The sequence below is a fragment of the Hypanus sabinus genome, chromosome 3 (genome assembly GCF_030144855.1).
Source record: "Hypanus sabinus isolate sHypSab1 chromosome 3, sHypSab1.hap1, whole genome shotgun sequence".
In the NCBI taxonomy this organism is placed as follows: domain Eukaryota; kingdom Metazoa; phylum Chordata; class Chondrichthyes; order Myliobatiformes; family Dasyatidae; genus Hypanus; species Hypanus sabinus.
In genome coordinates, this window is record NC_082708.1 from 137372946 (window position 1) to 137391176 (window position 18231).

Consider the following 18231-nt stretch of genomic DNA (forward strand, 5'->3'; position numbering starts at 1 on the left):
GATTTTATTTCCTATAGAATATTGAACTTATACCTACTCCAATAGTCAACTAGGTAAATCCATTATTGGGATGGGATAATGCCACACAAAGGATCTAGGTTCAGTTCCATGCTTCAGAAGAAAAATAAGAGCCTATGAATTGACTTGCAGAGTTATATAAGAAAATAAATTGTTGTTCCTGTTCCTTTCTCAATCAAGGAACTTGGAAAACTATAGGATTGAGAATGTTACCTCACTGGCAAATGACTGGCAAATCATACTGATTCCAGGGTACATGTTGAACTCAATTCCAGAAATGTTTACAATCCTTTCAGGACAGAGAAGAAGTATATTGAAGAAGGGGAAACAAAGGGAAGTAGGGCTTAAACTCTAGAGTTTATTTTGTAACTTTACTTATCTTAAAACTTTTCCAACTCTATAAACTACTATAAAGTACAATAATGTTCTAGATCAGGAATTATGAAGTGCTGAGGTGCTACTCACTGACCATGGTATTTTGGGCCTCTTATATAAAATAAAAGATGTTTTGTCATTGCAGAAGGTCCAAAGGAGGCTCACAGGAATGATACTGGGAATGAAAGGGTTGAAATATATGAAGCATTTGATAGCTCTAGGCCTGTGCTCACTAAAGTTTAAAGAATGGGAGGGGGGATCTAACTGAAACCTATTGAATATTGAAAGGCTTAGGTAGAATGAACATGGAGAGGATATTTCCTATAATGCAGGAGTCTAGGACAGCCTCATAATGCAAGAATGTCCCTTTAGAACAGAGATGAGGAGGAAATTTTAGCAAGAGGGTGGTACATCAGTGGAATTATTTGCCACAGTCAGTTGTGAAGACCAAGTCATTGAGTATACTTAAAGTGGATGTTGCTAGCTTCTTGATTAGCAAGGGCATCAAAGGATATAGAGAGAAGACAGGAAAGTGAAATTGAGAGGGATAATAAATCAACCTTGCTGGAGTGGCAGAGCAGACTCAATAAATCGAATTGTTAATTCTGCTCCTATGTCATATGGTCTATGATCTTATTATTCTACTTAGTTTTCCCTAGAAGAGCCAAGGTGGAATAGTAATCAAGTGAATAAATAATTCTTCTAACCAACCAACTCAAGCAAAATGCTGGTGGAACTCAACAGGCTAGTAGGCACTTATGGAAAAACAGTGAAGTCGGCTTTTAAAGCCAAGACCCTTTGGCAGGGGAGGAGAAAAGAAGATGATGAGTAAATTGAAAAGGTGGGGAAGGGGAGAGAGAAACACAACATGATAGGTGAAACTGGGAGGGGGGGATTGAAGTAGAGAATTAGGAAATTGATTGGAGAAAGAGATACAGGACTGGAGAGGGCTGCTGATTTCCTCCAGCATTTTGTGTATGTTGCTTGGATTTCCAGCATCTGCAGATTTTCCCTAATTTGTAAGTAATTCTTCTTCAAGATTTTAATAAAAGAAAACTACATTTGTTTACTTGGGTTTACTTGTACATGATCATTTTATGAAGACATTTTATAAAGCAAAAAATGCAATGACAATATGGTTCAGATGTTATTTTATCATCATAAATGCTGCAGAATTCATAACTGTGTTTGGCTGTTGATTGACTAGTGCCTTTTGTGTATTAGATGACCCACATTTCCAAAAAAAGTCCTGCTGTTAAGAAAGGCACAAAAATGCAATTAATTAATTATTTAATTGATTTTATTAATGGTTTCTATTAAATCTTTACGAAGCTTGCTGTTAAGTGGTAAATTTTACATATTAGCTGCATGTGTGTGCTCTTTTTTATTACACTTACTTTATATCCTCCTAACATGACAAGAACAAATGTATTAAACACCATTATAAAATAATTCAAGTTAATTAGATACCTTTAAAATAAGCTCCTGTCCCTTCATTATGATTTGTCTCAGCATGCTAATGGCTTACAAAGGGTAATAGTCATTTTTTATTAAAAATATTCCCTTTTAATTTTATGGTTTACGCTTGTAATTAACCTCTTTGATTGAACTACATGAGATCAAGTTTTGACGTAAATTTTCTCCATTAGATATTCTACACTTACAAAGGAATATGATAAAGGAAATGCAGCATTTTATATATACTCATTTAATATGAGTTTGGACAAGTCTTTTTCTTTCTGTATTCACAGTCAGATCTATTACTGTTAAATGCAACTGCCAACTGGAGAGAAAGCATTGGGTGGTTGCCTATTGTTACAATGCACCATGGTTCTGTCCAAACTGGATTTGGCTGCCATCTTAACTAGTTCCTGTTTTTGATGTTTCTTATCTAAGAAAGTTAAGATGTTTTATTATAATTGAATGATGAACCTAAAATATACCAGTAGGATTTGTTCCCCTATACAACTTATTTGTGCCACTCCTTATTGCCATGAGTATATTTGGTTTACTTCACCCTTTTATAACCTTGCTCATGCTTCATACACATGCCTGTGCAATGGACATTGGAGGCATGGAGCACTTTCATAATCAGCCAGAAAGACAAAATTGGAGCTAACTACCCACCTTTTCTAAATTGTGTTTTTGTGATCTGAAATGAGGCATCCAAATCACTATTGGTTGAATCTGTTGACATATGAAGGTTCCTCTTGAGAAAAGAAAGGGACTTCACAGTTAAATGTATTTCTATACCTGAAGTGTTGCAGTGTATACCGTATTTATTCCAGCATAAATCACTGAAAGAGAAACAAAAGTCAGGCTGATGCATCACATTGCTAACTGATCTACTAAATGGCTATTTTGTGTGGCACTGCAACTACCATCTTGTCAGAAAAAAAATGGCAGTGATCAGGAATCAAGCTATCGAGTTTGAGATGTCTTTGGCTTACTACAAAGTTCGGAAATGTACTTAGCCAACCCCATAAAAATCAACACATGCAATCTATTAATTTTATTTTTGATTTTATCCAACACTATAGATCAATGCTAAATCAGTTACTCACTAATTTGAAGAAAAGCTTACAGCCTCTACAATGAATGAAACATTTCAGAAAATTCTCCATCAATTAAAGCTCACAATATAGTTGGTGAATGTGTTTCTAACTTATTTCACTTTCATGTCCAATCATTTTGTATTTAGACTGAATTCTGAGTCCAAGAAATGTTGCAAACTTGACTGAGGATGTAATGTTTAAAAGTAAAGGAAACTTGACTGATATGATTGATTTGGAATATGAAGCCTCAGCATATAACCTGGATTGAAGCGTTGATTCATGTGCAGAGGTCACAAGGGCTAAATGGTTTAATGGATTTGTTCTCAATATTTTGGGTTATCCAAGTTTGGATCTCAGACAAAAAGCTTGAGAGCACAGAGGCCTAGAGATTGCTTTGCTTCATTCCACCACTGTTAAAACAGCTCTGTATGTTAATTGAGTGGATTGCTCTACATTAGCAAAGTTCACAGAACCAAGCTGTGGTATGCAATTTCACAGATTTCAGCACACATTACTGTGCAAATCTACTCTGAGATCTATGTGTTCTCAGCAGTCAGTGCATGAAGCATATTCCACAATGTAAGCAACACTCCTTCAGAAATTGGGGAGTGCTGTTGCTGAAAAAATTGTATTCTGTAATAACTGGGAGGGGAAATTTGCTCCTGTGGTGTTTAGAGGAACCTGGACTGGTTTATAGAGAACAATTGTAGCGAAAGGAATGTCCTTTGGACAAGGAAGCCAAGGAGATTCTCCAGGGTTACAACCAGGCACTACTGGGTGGAGAGTGCCAGAGAAATATTTGTATAGTATATTGTAGGAGGTACAGTTGGTAGATGTCTGTGCTTCAAAGAAGACTGCAATGAAGGAAGATGTCTGTGTCACTCTGCCTATTTCTCTAGACTGAAGATATAATAAATATAGTTGTCCATTTTTAATAGTAGCAACAGGAAAGAACTTGAGTCTAGATAGCTAAAGGTGACTGTGACCTTGACTTCAATGGCTGAAGGAGTCCAAGCACATACTGTAGGTCAGGCTATATTTGATACTTAGGAAACCACAGATTCCATAGTGTGGGTGAATTATGAGTTTAGTGTTACCCACTCTGTATCAGGTTCAGTAAGTTTAAAAATTTCATTGGAGATTAAGTTTGCATGATTCACTTCTGTTTCTTTGAAGAAGTTTTGCAGTTGAATTTTTTCCAAACAAAACTCTCACCAGGTGGTAAGGTAGACATAAATGTGTGCAAAATTCCTTTTCTCCAGGGTGAATTGATTTTCAACCTCCTCCTTGTTGAATTCTGATGTTTTTGATCCAAGGATCTTTCAGTAGTTAAGAAAGTGGTACAAAATTTTTTGCTTTGTGATCTTTTTATTAAGCACTAATAAACAAAATTGGAAATGGGCAGTGGCAAAAGTCTATTAGCTAAGAAAAATAATAGAAAAAGAATAAAAGGAGCAATATGTCCCACCCTTCCCATATCCCATAGATAAGAATCATTCCATTCACGTTTGTAGCTAAGGTTTTACTAATCAAATCGCCCCTAATGCAAAAATGCAATACCAAGAAGCTTCCAGAATCCCACAGAGAGCTGTAACTATAGGAGGACCCATGAAATAGTTGCATATACATACATATACATAGTTGCATATACAATGAACATACTGAACAGTTACATATATATAGGTAGGTATATAAAATACTAGCAGGCATCAATTGTTAAACTGCAGAGAAAATAATAATTATACAGTCTAATCCAACATTTATTTTATTGAGTTCTATTAAGAAATTTCTTGTCCAGAGCTTTTAAAGGTAAATAAATGCTTTAATGAAGTGCAGTTTTTCAGCACCAACAAATATATGTAACCCAAATTATGCCAAGAGATAACCTTAAGATGAGAACTAGGAAGAAAAACCAGATTAGATTATTGAAACACTCAAGAAATCATGATAGGAATGAAGGAATTTAAGAGATTCTTCAACTAGAGACTTTCATACTGAGACTGAGTGGAAAAGAATGAAATTAAATAAAGGTGATTCCTTTTTACCGGAAGGTCATGGAGAGTAATAGCAGGAGAGAGCCAATATCAATTTTATTGAAGGCTCCAGACAAGCTAGGAAGAAGAGTAACAACATCTTGGGAATGATTTTGAATTGGGCAGTTCCATTGTTGTTACTTGGTTAGAGAGCTGTTTGATAAAAAAAAATTACATGTGGAATTGTGGGACATAACTGAGAGATTTATTCAAAACTTTTCCTACCTCTTGGCCATGAGTAAATTGTTCTCTAAATGATAGAGAATAAAATTATATCCAGCAAACACTCAGGCATGAAGGAATCCAATTTTGTTTCTGCCAATTAATCAGGCAAAAAGCAACCAAGAGTGTTGTAATTACCTGTCATTAGTGACTCTGACTTCTTTCATTGCTCACAGCTTCCAAATTCTGTGAATTGAATTGTCAACAGTAATTATGGGCAGATATTCCTTTTACAAGAAAATTTGTGCTATCAAAATGAATCAAATTCCAAAGCAGCAATTTTCAATGGGCATTATTGAGTTAGCTAAAGGAATGGTCAAAACAAAGGAACTGATGCACTTTCTGGATTTACAGAAAAAAGTGTGACCAAATGTGAATCACTTTAATCACAATGATGTGTCACATTGTTGTACCAATGAAAAACATGCTTGATGTTTAAAGGGACAATGGCTAAGAAATTCAGAAACATAATGGCAGTGCTATTCATGCTCAAAAGGACAATGGCCTTGAAATTCAGACACCTATTGCTGCTTTTATTAAGGCCTTTCATGTGAATAAATGTCTTTTTTTGGAATAGAACATGATTATGGTTATTTCTGAGCTGAATAGCATCATTCTGAAAATTTGAATGGACAATTCCAGTCACAAATTGTACTCATGTCATGATACATCTTCCACAATCGATGTGTATTCATGTCATTCTCTCATTAGGAGAAATTAGACTTAGCTGGGCGTATCCACTGTCAGACAGTCTTTAAGTAACTAGCTCCTCTTTTTGTGACTGTGTGATAATATATATCGTCATCTGCCATAAGCCACAGACAAAAATTGGTTATCAATAACAAACCCCCCCCCCAGAGATGCTTTTCCTCTCCAAAGTCTTGGTAACCATCTCTATTCCTGTCCTGTTCTCTCCTCCACAATTTCACCATCCATCCAACCCTGCCCTCTAATGCAATCTCTACTTCTACTGCTTCTGCTTCTCATCGACCCCAGTCCGCAGACTCAATCAAACTCAGATTCCAAACCATTCAATCACAAAACATGGATTGAATCCCTGATCTCTTACCTTGCTGCTGCATGAAGCAGCCCTCCTCATCATCCATTAGTAGATATCCTTCATGTGCTGCACATTGCACATGGCTGAGTTTAGCTCCAAGAACAAAATGCTTACATGTGGATTAATGCAATTCTGTGAGTATCACTGTATTTCATTTTGACTTCAACTTGTAATTCTGTGCAAAAGTCATTGGCACATTTATACAGCTAGAGTGCCCAAGATTTTTGTACAGTACTGTGCTTGTCAATGTGGAGTAGAGAGCAACTTTGTAAATCTGGTGGGAGCAAAGGATGTTGGGAAAGGTGAGGCAGGAGCACCGTGGGTGGGATGTGAGACAGGTAATATAGAAGGAGTGCTGGGTTGGGGGGTAGAATGGGTGCTACATACACCCAGACTCGAGACACAAGTAAGGTCATTTGATTTTAAAAAATTGGTTTATTGATCATGACAAATGGTCTCTCTGGATCTTCCTGGTTCCTCACCTCTCCCTTCCTCTTCTCCCAACAATGATTCCTCTCTCCCTGCCCTCTTCCCACTCTCAGTCCACATTGGAGATCTATATCAGAATCAAGTTTATCATCACTCACACGTCATGATATTTTTTGCAGCCTCACTAAAGTGCAATACTATGCAATACCACAGAATTACTACAGTACTGCGCAAAAGTCTTAGGCACTATAGCTACATATATGCGCCTAAGACTTTTGTGCAGTACTGTAGTCTTGCCCAAGAATCCCATACAGGAGAGGTCTGCTCCTCCAACTACTGTCCCAATGTAGAATCTTGATCCAAAAGTTTGACTGCACCATTGCCACTACAAATGCTACTTATCGTGCTGAGTTCTTTCAGCAGTTTATTACTTTTGCTTCAGGTTCCTGCATCTGCAACATCACTGTTGTAAGCCCTGGGTCACTTGAACTCTTGAACATTAAAGTAATGCACATCCAGTATGCAGCCTGGATCCAGTATACATCCAGTGGTCACTTCATTAGGTATATCTATACACTTGCTCATTAATACAAATATCTAATCAACCAATCATGTGGCAGCAACTCTATGTGTAAAAGCATGCCAACATGGTCAAGAGGTTCATTTATGGTTCAGACTAAATATTATTTGGGGAAGAAATGTGATCTAGATTACTTTGACCAGGGAATGATTATTGAAACCAGATGGAGTGGTTTGAGCAGGTTAGAAACTGTTGATCTCCTGGGATTTTCATGCACAACAGTCTCTAGAATTTACAGAAAATGGTGTGAAAAATAAAGAAACATCTAGTGAATGGCAGTCCTATGGCAAAAAATACCTTGTTAATGACAGAAATCAGAGGAGTGTTACCAGACTGGTTCAAACTGACAGGAAAGTGTCAGTAACTCAAATAACCACAGGTTACAACAGCAGTGTGCAGAAAACCATCTCTGAACACGCAACACGTCGAACCTTGAAGTGGATGGGCTACAGCAGCATACGATCACTGAGTGCATGTCCAAAATAAGATTATATGCCTGAATATGAGTGGTACTAGAAGGGAGAAGAGAACATAGTGGCCAAGTAAATGTGACTGCAGGAGTACACAGGTGTGCCTGGTAGTGTAATCACAAGCTACACAGAAAGGTCATGGGAATCCCAGAAATCTTTAGTTTGGGGATCCAGTGGTAGGACCTTCTTCTGCGATTAGGTGGAGGAGTCTATTTTCTGACCCCCAGATATCTTGGCCTTCATAACTGAAAAAAGAATCAATAGAAGTGTGTTATGAATGTGAAGCAACTCTTAGGGGCCGAAGGGTACAAAGTCGCCCCCTCCTTTTTGAGAATTGCAAAATCGCTATTAATTCGGATCTGGGACCCAGGAAATGAGAGGGAGCCACGCAGGATACACAAGGTTTGGAATGTGTCCTGGCCTCAGCGGAACGGAACCACTGATAACGGCCATTGTCTATTGGAGACGGAATTGTGTATTGAGTACTGTACTATTCATTAAAAACCCGCAGGGGACAACCAGAGTGGTCTGGTTGAGGGATTGCATCATCCCAACCTGATTGACATCTGAGACCCCGTGAGTAAGGATAAAAGAGGGTCTGGGGAACAACCCCTTTAGACACACCAGGAGAAACGCTAGAAATCTCGTGACAGCATTTGATAGCGAAAGCCGGTGGTGGCTCATGTGCATCCTCCCTTGCCAGGGTGGCGGGCTCATCACGGAAGAACGGTTTAGCTAAAGGAGAGGCCACAAGTGAAAGGCCACAACAAAGAGAATCCTGATGGTTTGAAATCATAAAAGAAAAGTCGGCAAGTTTTTCTCCGAATCTCTCTCTCTCTCCAACCATTGCAACACAGCAATCCCCAACGGCTGCAGCCTGCATGAACTGAGTGAACTTTATATTTCCATCGGACAATACATTATCCCCTAGACAACAATAGAGCTTATTTCTTATTGATTATTATTATACTCGCACTTTTAGATTTAGTATTGATGACGTATATTATTTGTATATTTGCATTGATATTGTTTTTGTGTATTTTTACTAATAAATACTGTTAAAAATAGTATCATCAGACTTCAACGGATGTCTCCATCTTTGCTGGTAAGTGACCCAGTTACAGGGTTCATAACAACCTGGGGCATCGTCTCGAGATTTGATACCAAATTGGAGGGCCAGTGAATCGGGCTTTTAAATCCAAACTTGGATCTGGTTGCGTGGGTAACCAGACGGGAAACCAGCAAAGATGGACGTAGACGAATTCATAGAAAACCCGACTCTGGAGGCGCTAGAGGCTGCCACAAAGTTGGACTTGGTAAATATTGCGATAGGACTAAATCACGCAGAGGTGAGGTTGTCAATGAAAAAGCGAGAGGTGCGGAGGGCCATACCTCAGTATTATATTGTGAAGAATGTGTTTTTGGCTGAGGTATTGGAAAATATCCCTGAAAAGGTACCAGATAGTGGGATGGCTCAGTTAGAGTTGGAGAAATTAAGGTTGGAACATGAAATTAAGTTAAAACAGCTGGAAGCAGCTGAAAAGGAGAAGGAAAGAGCTGAAAAGGAGAGGAAAAGAGCTGAGAACCAAAGGGAGAAGGAGAAATAGAGGCAACATGAGATTAACCTGGAGAAGTTAAGGCAAGAGCGAAGAGCTCAAGGCTCAGACTGAGAGAAGAGATTTAATGTTAGTAGGGAGTTTACGTTAGTACCTCCGTTTGAGGAGACGGATGTTGATAGTTATTTCTTGCATTTTGAAAAGGTAGAAGTGAGTCAGAAGTGGCCCAGAGATCAGTGTTGTTATGAAGTGTGTTAAAAGGGAAGGCACAACAGGCATATGCGGCATTGTCTATGGAGGAGGAGGAGTCTGAGAATTATGAGAAAGTAAAGGAGGCCATTCTTCTGACCAATGAATTGGTACCTGAGGCCTATAGGCAAATGTTCTGAAATTTAAAGAAAGTGTGGAATCAGACGTGTGCAGAGTTTGCCTATGAGAAGGGTGTGCTCTTGGATCATTGGTGTGCAGCAGAAATGGTGGAAGATGATTTTTGGCATCTCAGGGAGTTAATTCTGATTGAGGAATTTAAAGGTTGTGTTTCGGATGATATCCAGATGTATTTGAACGAGAAGCCGAATAAGTCCATATCCGAATTTGCTAAGTTCGCAGATGAATATGCCCTGACCCACAAGACAAAGTTTTCCTCGAATAAAAGTTTCCAGAAAATCTGTGGGAACGGTAGAGAAAGCCCGTCGGCTGAGGCAGAGATTTAACCGGGAGCTTGTGGTAAAAATAAGGAGGAGGAAAGGCAAGACGGCAGGAGAGGTCCTGGCTTGACCTGTTTAAATTGTGGAAAGATGGGTCATAATGCATCTAAGTGCCTTGCTCCGAGGAAGGAGACAGGAAAAAGGAAAGCAGCAGTCCCTACAGGATGTATTGTGGTGATCAGTAAATCGACGAGAAAGCCCCAGGTAGACAGAATACGAGAGTGGCCTGAGAAATTTATTTCAGAAGGAACCATGTCTGTAAAAGAGGGAGACACACCAGTTTCAGTGCAGATCTGGAGAGACTCTGGAGCTGAGCTGTCATTGATTCGCATTACGGTACTAGATTTTGGTCCTGAGACTGGAGAGGTAGCTTTGAGAGGCATAGGAAAAGGGGCAGAAGCTGTGCCTTGGCATAGGATCATTATAAATTGTGAGCTGGTACCTGGACCAGTTGAAATAGGGGTGCGATCAGAATTCCCGAGAGCTGACATAGACATCCTTCTGGGTAACGATTTAGCTGGTGGTGAAATTTGGTCAGCCATGGAGCTGCCAAACCAGCCTGTAAGTGTTGAGGACCCGCCCCTAGATTCCAAGATCTATCCCGCATGCGCAACCACTCGCAGCATGTCGAGAAAGGCAGCTGAGAAAGAGGCCAGTATCGATTTGGCTGAGACATTTTTACCGACCCTGTACCAAGAGGGGTTAGAGGGTGGTAAAACAGAGAATAGGGAGGTGAAAGAGAGTAAGGGAAAGGAGGTAGACCTGCCCTTAGCCAGGAGGAAATTTATAGAGGCACGGAGTAAAAATGAGAAACAGATAAGGCTGTTAGAAGGTCCAGGGTTGGACATGGATGATCTGTCTGGCTTGACAGTACTGTTTGAAGAAGTTGAAAATGTTAAAGGTGTTCCTGATAATGAAATAAGGGCAGTCCTAGATGAAAAGGATGCCATTACCTTGAAGAAGTCTGCTGGGTTGGCAGATGCGGTTGTATCAGCCCGCAGGGTTTTTTTTTACTCCAGAAGGGAGTTGCCCAGACAGTAACTGGGAGGATCAAGGGAACTTAGAATTTGAAAAGGGTACGGGTATTGAAAGCCTGGAAGAGGCAGATGTCCTTTTTGAGTGTGTTCAAGATGTAAATGCACGTGGTAGTGAACCTAGTAATGGAACTCAGAAAAAGTCTGAGGTATTTGATTCAGTTGAAAAGGAATGCAGTCCTTGTGGGTCAGATGGAGTTGGTTCAGTGAAGAAAGGGTTAACCTTGGTACTAGTGGGAAGTGAGAATTCCCAGTTGTTTGTGTTGGAAGGTGTGTTAAAAGTTAGTGAGGAGATAAAAGGTGGTGAGGTGAATATTATTATTGAAGGAAAAGGGAAAAGTGTAGTTCCTAAATTGAATGAAGAAAATTTAAAGTCTGGATTGGTGTCAGAAGCAGTAACCAGGCTGAAGGGACAATGGCTTGTTAACAAGGTGCCTGCGAATCAATTACAGGTTGATTTGGAATGTAAAGGTGCCCCTCACGCTATTGTTATTCAAGGGTGTGCTGTGAAGAGGCAGAATTTGAAATGTTCTTTGGACAAAGAGGGATCGCTTGCAGATATTAAACTGAAAACCAGTAGAATGAAGGGTCCTGAAGATAAAACTAACGACTTGCTTAAAAATAAAGAATTGTGTGGAGATTCAGCCAATGGGCTACGTTTGGAAAACATTGTTGACAAAATAACGCCTATGAAAGGAGCATGCAAAAGCCTATTCCGCACTGGTATACAAGCTAACCACGTGGGAGTTAATTGGAAAAGGACCGAGGGTTGACGGGATGCCACTTTAAATAACAGGATCCGGTTTTAAGGGATTTCGACAAAGCATGTGAATAATAACAACAACCCCCATGGAAGATTGACTGTTAAGTTTGAAAGTAAAATAAAGATTAGTATTTGCATGAACTTTTCCAGGGTGGCGGGCTCACCATGGAAGAACGGTTTAGCTAAAAGAGAAGCCACAACAACGAGACTCCTGACGGATGGAAATCATAAAAGGAAAGTCGGCAATATCTCTCTCTCTCCAACCATTGCAACACAGCAGTCCCCAACAGCTGCAGCCTGCATGAACTGAGTGAACTTTATATTTCCATCAGACAATACATTATCCCCTAGACAACAATAGAGCTTATTTCTTATTGATTATTATTATACCCACACTTTTAGATTTAGTATTGACGATGTATATTATCTGTATATTTGCATTGATATTAGTTTTGTGTATTTTTACTAATAAATGCTGTTAAAAATAGTATCATCAGACTTCAACAGACGTCTCCATCTTTGCTGGTAAGTGACCCAGTTACGGGGTTCATAACAAGTGTAATTTTCCTTCCTTTCTCAGCCATCACATAGATCGCTTGCCACCAGACAGTGTGTTTCTCTTGAGAATCCAGTTTCAGGTATGAAATTTCAATTGCCATGACTAACAGCATCTGTCCTCCTTCTAGGCAGTTAAAATCTAGGCCTTTGTAAGTCTGGAAAAGAGGAATAACTAGTCATGACTTGGCTCACACAGAGAGGAAACACATGTTTCACATAAGGAGCATAATCATTTGTAAGTGAATGGGAAATGCGTAGGTTTGTTAACTTATGTTTATGTTAACATATGCCAGTCTTTGTATTGTAGTGTATTGGGCTGCTGCTGACAAATGATAATTTTCATGGTGTTCATACCCCATGTATGTCAATAAACTTGACAATGAACTTGAAAGAAGTTTGTGTGAAGACAGAATCCCTTTAAAATGCTAAAGTCCGTCTCTCAATGCTTTCCCTAGCCTATACCCCTAAACGTCCAATCTCTATTCTAAGTAGTTGCAACAAGCTTTCAGTTACAACAAAATGTGCTGTTAGCATGGAAGGGCTGGTTTGCCTTAGTGATGACAAGCATCAGAGTCCTTTCAACAGGCACTATATTGTGAATTATAACCATTTACAAAGCTTCGGAAAGCATAAATTCTTTATATTGTAGCTAAATGTGACACCATATCCAGAAGATTCAGTGGAGAAATCATGACCTTGGCTTTGTTTTCAGTCAGCCACTTCAACTGTAATGGAAAATAAATCTTTATGTTCACATTCCAAGTCTTCCACACCAAATCAGTGCATTTATATTCTGAAAATATCATAATAGACTCCCAGCAATGGTCAGAATAGCCTATTCTTACAATGCTAATCAACTCACTGGAAATACTCCAGATTTTGAGTTTGATTATGGCATTTTATTTGCTGGAAATATTAATTCAAATTAAAATTGCACTGGGAACTATTTGCCCTTTATGAGGATTAAGGCTGCACAGAGTGTTACGATATCTGTTGCTTGCATTGCAAAAAAGAAGTAAATAAGGGAGGAAAACTGTAGTTTCTTTACAGATCAGATTATTCAAAGTGTCTCATTTCCAGGAATGTGGGGAGGATACTTTTGATAAATAAGGTGAGATTCCCATATGAGTAAAATCAATCTCATCTCAAGACCCTGTAATATTGATCTGTGTAAACTATATATTACTAAATTCTCAGTATTTTGGCTTTGAAAAAGCTAAAGTGCTAGCAAAATGACATAAGTTTTCGATTTGCAGAAGGCTGGAAAACTAAATGCTGCTGCTAAGAAACATCTTTATTTGAAATTTGAGTCAAACTGGATTTCCAAGACAGTCTTGACTCTCAAGGGAAAACATTGATGCCTGGGAAAGTATTAATATATATCAAATAGATGGTGGATGTGCACATTGAATTCATGAATAGGTGAAGAAGATCGAACACTCAATATGCAAGGAAGTTAACTGCTTATGTTAAAGGTCACCTTGAGTTTTAAAAGACTCATACTTGGATAGAGGCTTGATATGGTGCTTCAAGCAGTAAGCAAAGCAATCAATCAGTGATGCAGGCGTCAAGGAATTAATCATATGGGACAGTCATGATATATCAAGAAGTCTTTTGCAGATGACTGAGGGAATTGGATATAAAGCATCTCCATTAAATATGATCCTAATAAACAAACATTAGCATCACAATGGTAGGATATTTTATTCTGTGCAGGACAATATTCTAGACAGGTGTTGGTCCATCCCAAAACTGCAGCAGGAGATCCCATTGAGATCAAGGGTCAGAACTTATTGATATTTCAGTTAACTTACTTTTCAGAATGGGAAGGAATTTAGTTCAAAGGTTAAAGATCAAAGTTCAAAAAATGTATTACGTATACATCATCATATACAGCCCTTAGACTTGCTCTCGCACACACACTCAATAAATCCAAAATCCACAATAGAGTCAATACAAGACTGCACCCAACAGGATGGACAACTAGTCTGCAAAAGACAGTGCTTGGTGAAGTATGGGATCTTAGGCATACAGCATGATCAGTTTAGAAATGTAACAGCACATCAAAAGCAGGGGGCAAACACTCCCTTTCTGAAGCTTTCAAGAATCCTTCAAAGTTATGTGGCTAGGGTTCTTTTGACATCAGGCAATGATCTCAATTAACATAAAGGTCAAGTCCTGTTGACATGATAGAACAGATAAATAAATCATATTCCTACCTGACTGAGGCAGATTGTTAATACAGTTGAGAAATTAAATATGTGAAAATGGAGGGAATCTAGGCAGAATATTTACTTAATATAACTCACAACCCAAATGAAGGTTCTCTTTTGATAGAGTGATATTATTTTTTTTAACTTTTTTAAAAAAATTAGCTTCACTGAGTAATCCAGATCTAACAAAATTGTCTATGTACAAAATGTGATTTAAAAAAATATAACTTTTACCATCATTCACTAAACAAATATCAGAAATTTGAATATTCTCAACAAAATGAGTCAATATTCCAAAACGTATGAGTTACACTCACTGGAATTGATTCCTGAAAAGCCAAACATTTCAAACTGCAGATTCCTGTTAAACCATTTGTTAGCTCTAGAAATGGGAAGTGCTTCTTGTAGATATGTCCCAGTTGATTTGTTTGCTTCAATTTCTTTTAAAAAATCAATTTACAAAATATTTTCTATCATTCACCTCCTCTGAGGATCCACATATGTTCTCTAAAGGCATTTTCCTGAACCATTTATACAGCCCAGGTCACAGTTACACTATGAAGAGTACAGTAAGTAGTATTTATATAGTGACTTTAAGACCCTTCAGAGGAGCATTATCAGACAAATTTCATTCTGAAACACTTAAAAGGATATTAGATCAGATGGTCAAAGAATCGTATTACCACAGGTGATCCAGATAGCTGAAGGTATGTAAAGCAACACAAACAAAATGCTGGATGAAATCCAGCAGGTCAGGCAGAATCTATGAAATGAATAAACAATTGATATTTCATGCTGAGATTCTTCATCAAGATTGGAAAGAAAGGGGGAAGATGCCAGAATAAAAAGGTGTAGGAAGTGGAAAGATGATAAGTGAAGTCAGGTGGGAGAGAAAGATAAAGGGGTGGAGAAGAAGGAATCTGATAAGAGAGGAGAAAGGGAAGAAGGAGGGGCACCAAAGGGAAGTGACAGGCTAGTGAGGAGAAGAAGAGGCCTGAGTAGGGAAGGGAAGATGAGGGAATGGGGAGGGGAAAAGAAAAAAAAGAAAAAAAAAGACCAGAAGGAGAAATTGATGTTTATGTCATCAGGTTGGATGAAACATGAAGGGCAGTGTCTTCAGCTCAAGAATGGCCTCATCGTGGTGGATGAGAAAGCCATGTGCCAACACGTCAGAACAAGAATGGGAATTAAGTGGTTTGTCACCACTTTTGGCAGTGGAATAGAGGTGCTTATCATAGTGGTCCCCCCACTTATGCTGGGTCTAACAAATATTGAGGAAGCCACATCAAGAGTATCAGGTGCAATAAACAACCCCAAAAGATACATAGGCGAATTGTTGCCTTACTTGGAAGGACACTTTGGGGCTCTGAATGGCAGTTAGGGAGGAGGTATTAGGGCATGTGTAGCATTTCTCTCTCTTGCAGGATATGTGCCAGGAGAAAGACTAATGAGGAATGATGAATGGACAAGGGTATCAAGGGTTCCCTGCAGAATGCCGAATGAGGGGATGTGGAAGTAAAGATGTGTATGATGCTGGGATCCCTTTGAAGATGATGGAAGCTGCAGAGAATGATGTGTTGGATGTAGAGGCACATGGGGTGGTAGGTGAGGACAAGAACTCCATCCCTGTTAAGGCATCAGAAGATGTGGTGATTGCAGATGATCATGAAATTCAGGAGATACAGGTAAGGACAGCATGAATGGTGGAGTAAAGGATACACTGTTCTTTGAAGACGGAGGGCATCTCTGAAGTTCTGGAAAGAAAATCCTCATGTTGGGAACAGATGCAGCAGAGACAAAAGAAAAGCTGAGAAAATGGAGTAGCATTTTTACAGGAGACAGGGTGGGAAGAGGCATTGTCAAGAAAGCCAAGGATATCTGTGGGCTTATAAATGATGACAGTAGACAGTTTCCCTCCAGGGATGGAGACAGAAAGCTAGATAAAGGAAGAGAGGTGTCAGAAATTGTTCAAGTGAATTTAAGGGCAGGGAAGCAAAGTTGATGGTCTATGGCCTCTTTTTCTGCTATGTTGAGGCCACTCTCATGTTGGAAGAGTAACATCTCATATTCTATTTAGGTAACCTCCAACTTAATGGTATGAATATCAATTTTTCCTGCCAGTATTTTCATTTTCTCTTTTTTAATTTTCTCCTCCCCTTTCTTCTTTTGCTATTTCCCACTCCCTTTCCCTTACCTATTCTCTTCACCTGACTATCAACTCCCTCTAGTGCCCCTCCTTCTTCCCATTCTTCCATGGTCCACTCTTGCCTCTTATCAGATTCTTTCATCTCCAGTCCTTTACCTTTCCCTCCCACCTGGCCTCACCCATTGTATCATTTTCTGGCATGTCCTCCATTCCCTCGTCACATCTTTTTATTCTACCATTCTCCCCCTTCCTTTCCATTCCCAATGAAGGGTCTTAGCCTGAAACATTGACTTTTTATTTATTTTCACAGAAGTGGATCAACTTGCTGAGTTTCTCCACCATTTTGTGTATGGTGCTCTGCTTTCCAGCATCCACAGAAGCTGGGATATAAGGATATATTGGATTCTCCTTGCCCTAAAGAAAGCCTCATTGACTCACCTCTCTCCCCTCAAGCAACCCAGGTTAACGACCGTTATCATTCAATAATGTCTATCTTTTGAATGATCAAACATGTAAGAAAGACTTGCATGTTAGGAGATCCTAAAATGCCATACCTCTAATGAAGCACATTTGAATGGCTTGGAATAACTGGTTTCAAAGGTACATTTAATGTCAGAGAAAAGTATACAATATACATCCTGAAATGCTTTTTCTCTGCAAACATCCACAAAAACATAGAAGTGCCCCCAAGGAATGAATGACAGTTAAATGTTAGAACCCCAAACCCTACCCAGCTCCCACCTCCAATCATAAGCAACAGCAAAGCAACAATACCCCCTCCCCACCAGCAAAAGAAAGCATCAACACCCACCACCAAGCACTCAAGGATGCAGCAAAGCATTAGCAAAGACACAGACTTGCAGTACTCCAAAGACTACTCATTCACTCTATATTCAGCATACCACAGGCTCTCTCTCTCTCTCCCTCTCTCTCTCTCTTTCCCTCTCTCTCTCTCTCTCCCTAATAAGGGAGAAAGAGTTATCTTTGTTTCACAGTGAGAGGGGAGACACAACAAACAACTCACTGATTTATGATGTTAAAAGTCTGTTGTGTCACTTTTCCAAGCTCTGTGCCCAAAGAACTCGAGGCTCTGGGCACACAGCCAGCAGTCAGCTGGCTTTTGATCTTTCATCTCCCACAATACACTGGATTGCTGCAGAGACACTGATCTTCAGTCTGCCTGTCTCCAAAGATATCGGAACTCCAAAGGTGAGCTAATCTCTTAGGCCGCATCCTTGGCATATCGAATAATGGCCAGTCATGAAGCCCTAAGAGTGGGTCCTATTTCCGCAAAGAACTAAAGTCAGTGTGTATCTCCAGGTCAGAGTCTTCAAAAGAACCCTGAAAGGGAAATTAGCCCCCATAATTAAATTTCTCCTTCTTTATTATTTCTTTCTTTTCTGTTCCCTGATAGATGCTGGACCATTCTTTCAGTCTATCAATAATTTCTCTTTCTTTATATGTCCGTAAGATATAGGAGCAGAATTAGACCATTTGGCCCATCAAGTCTGC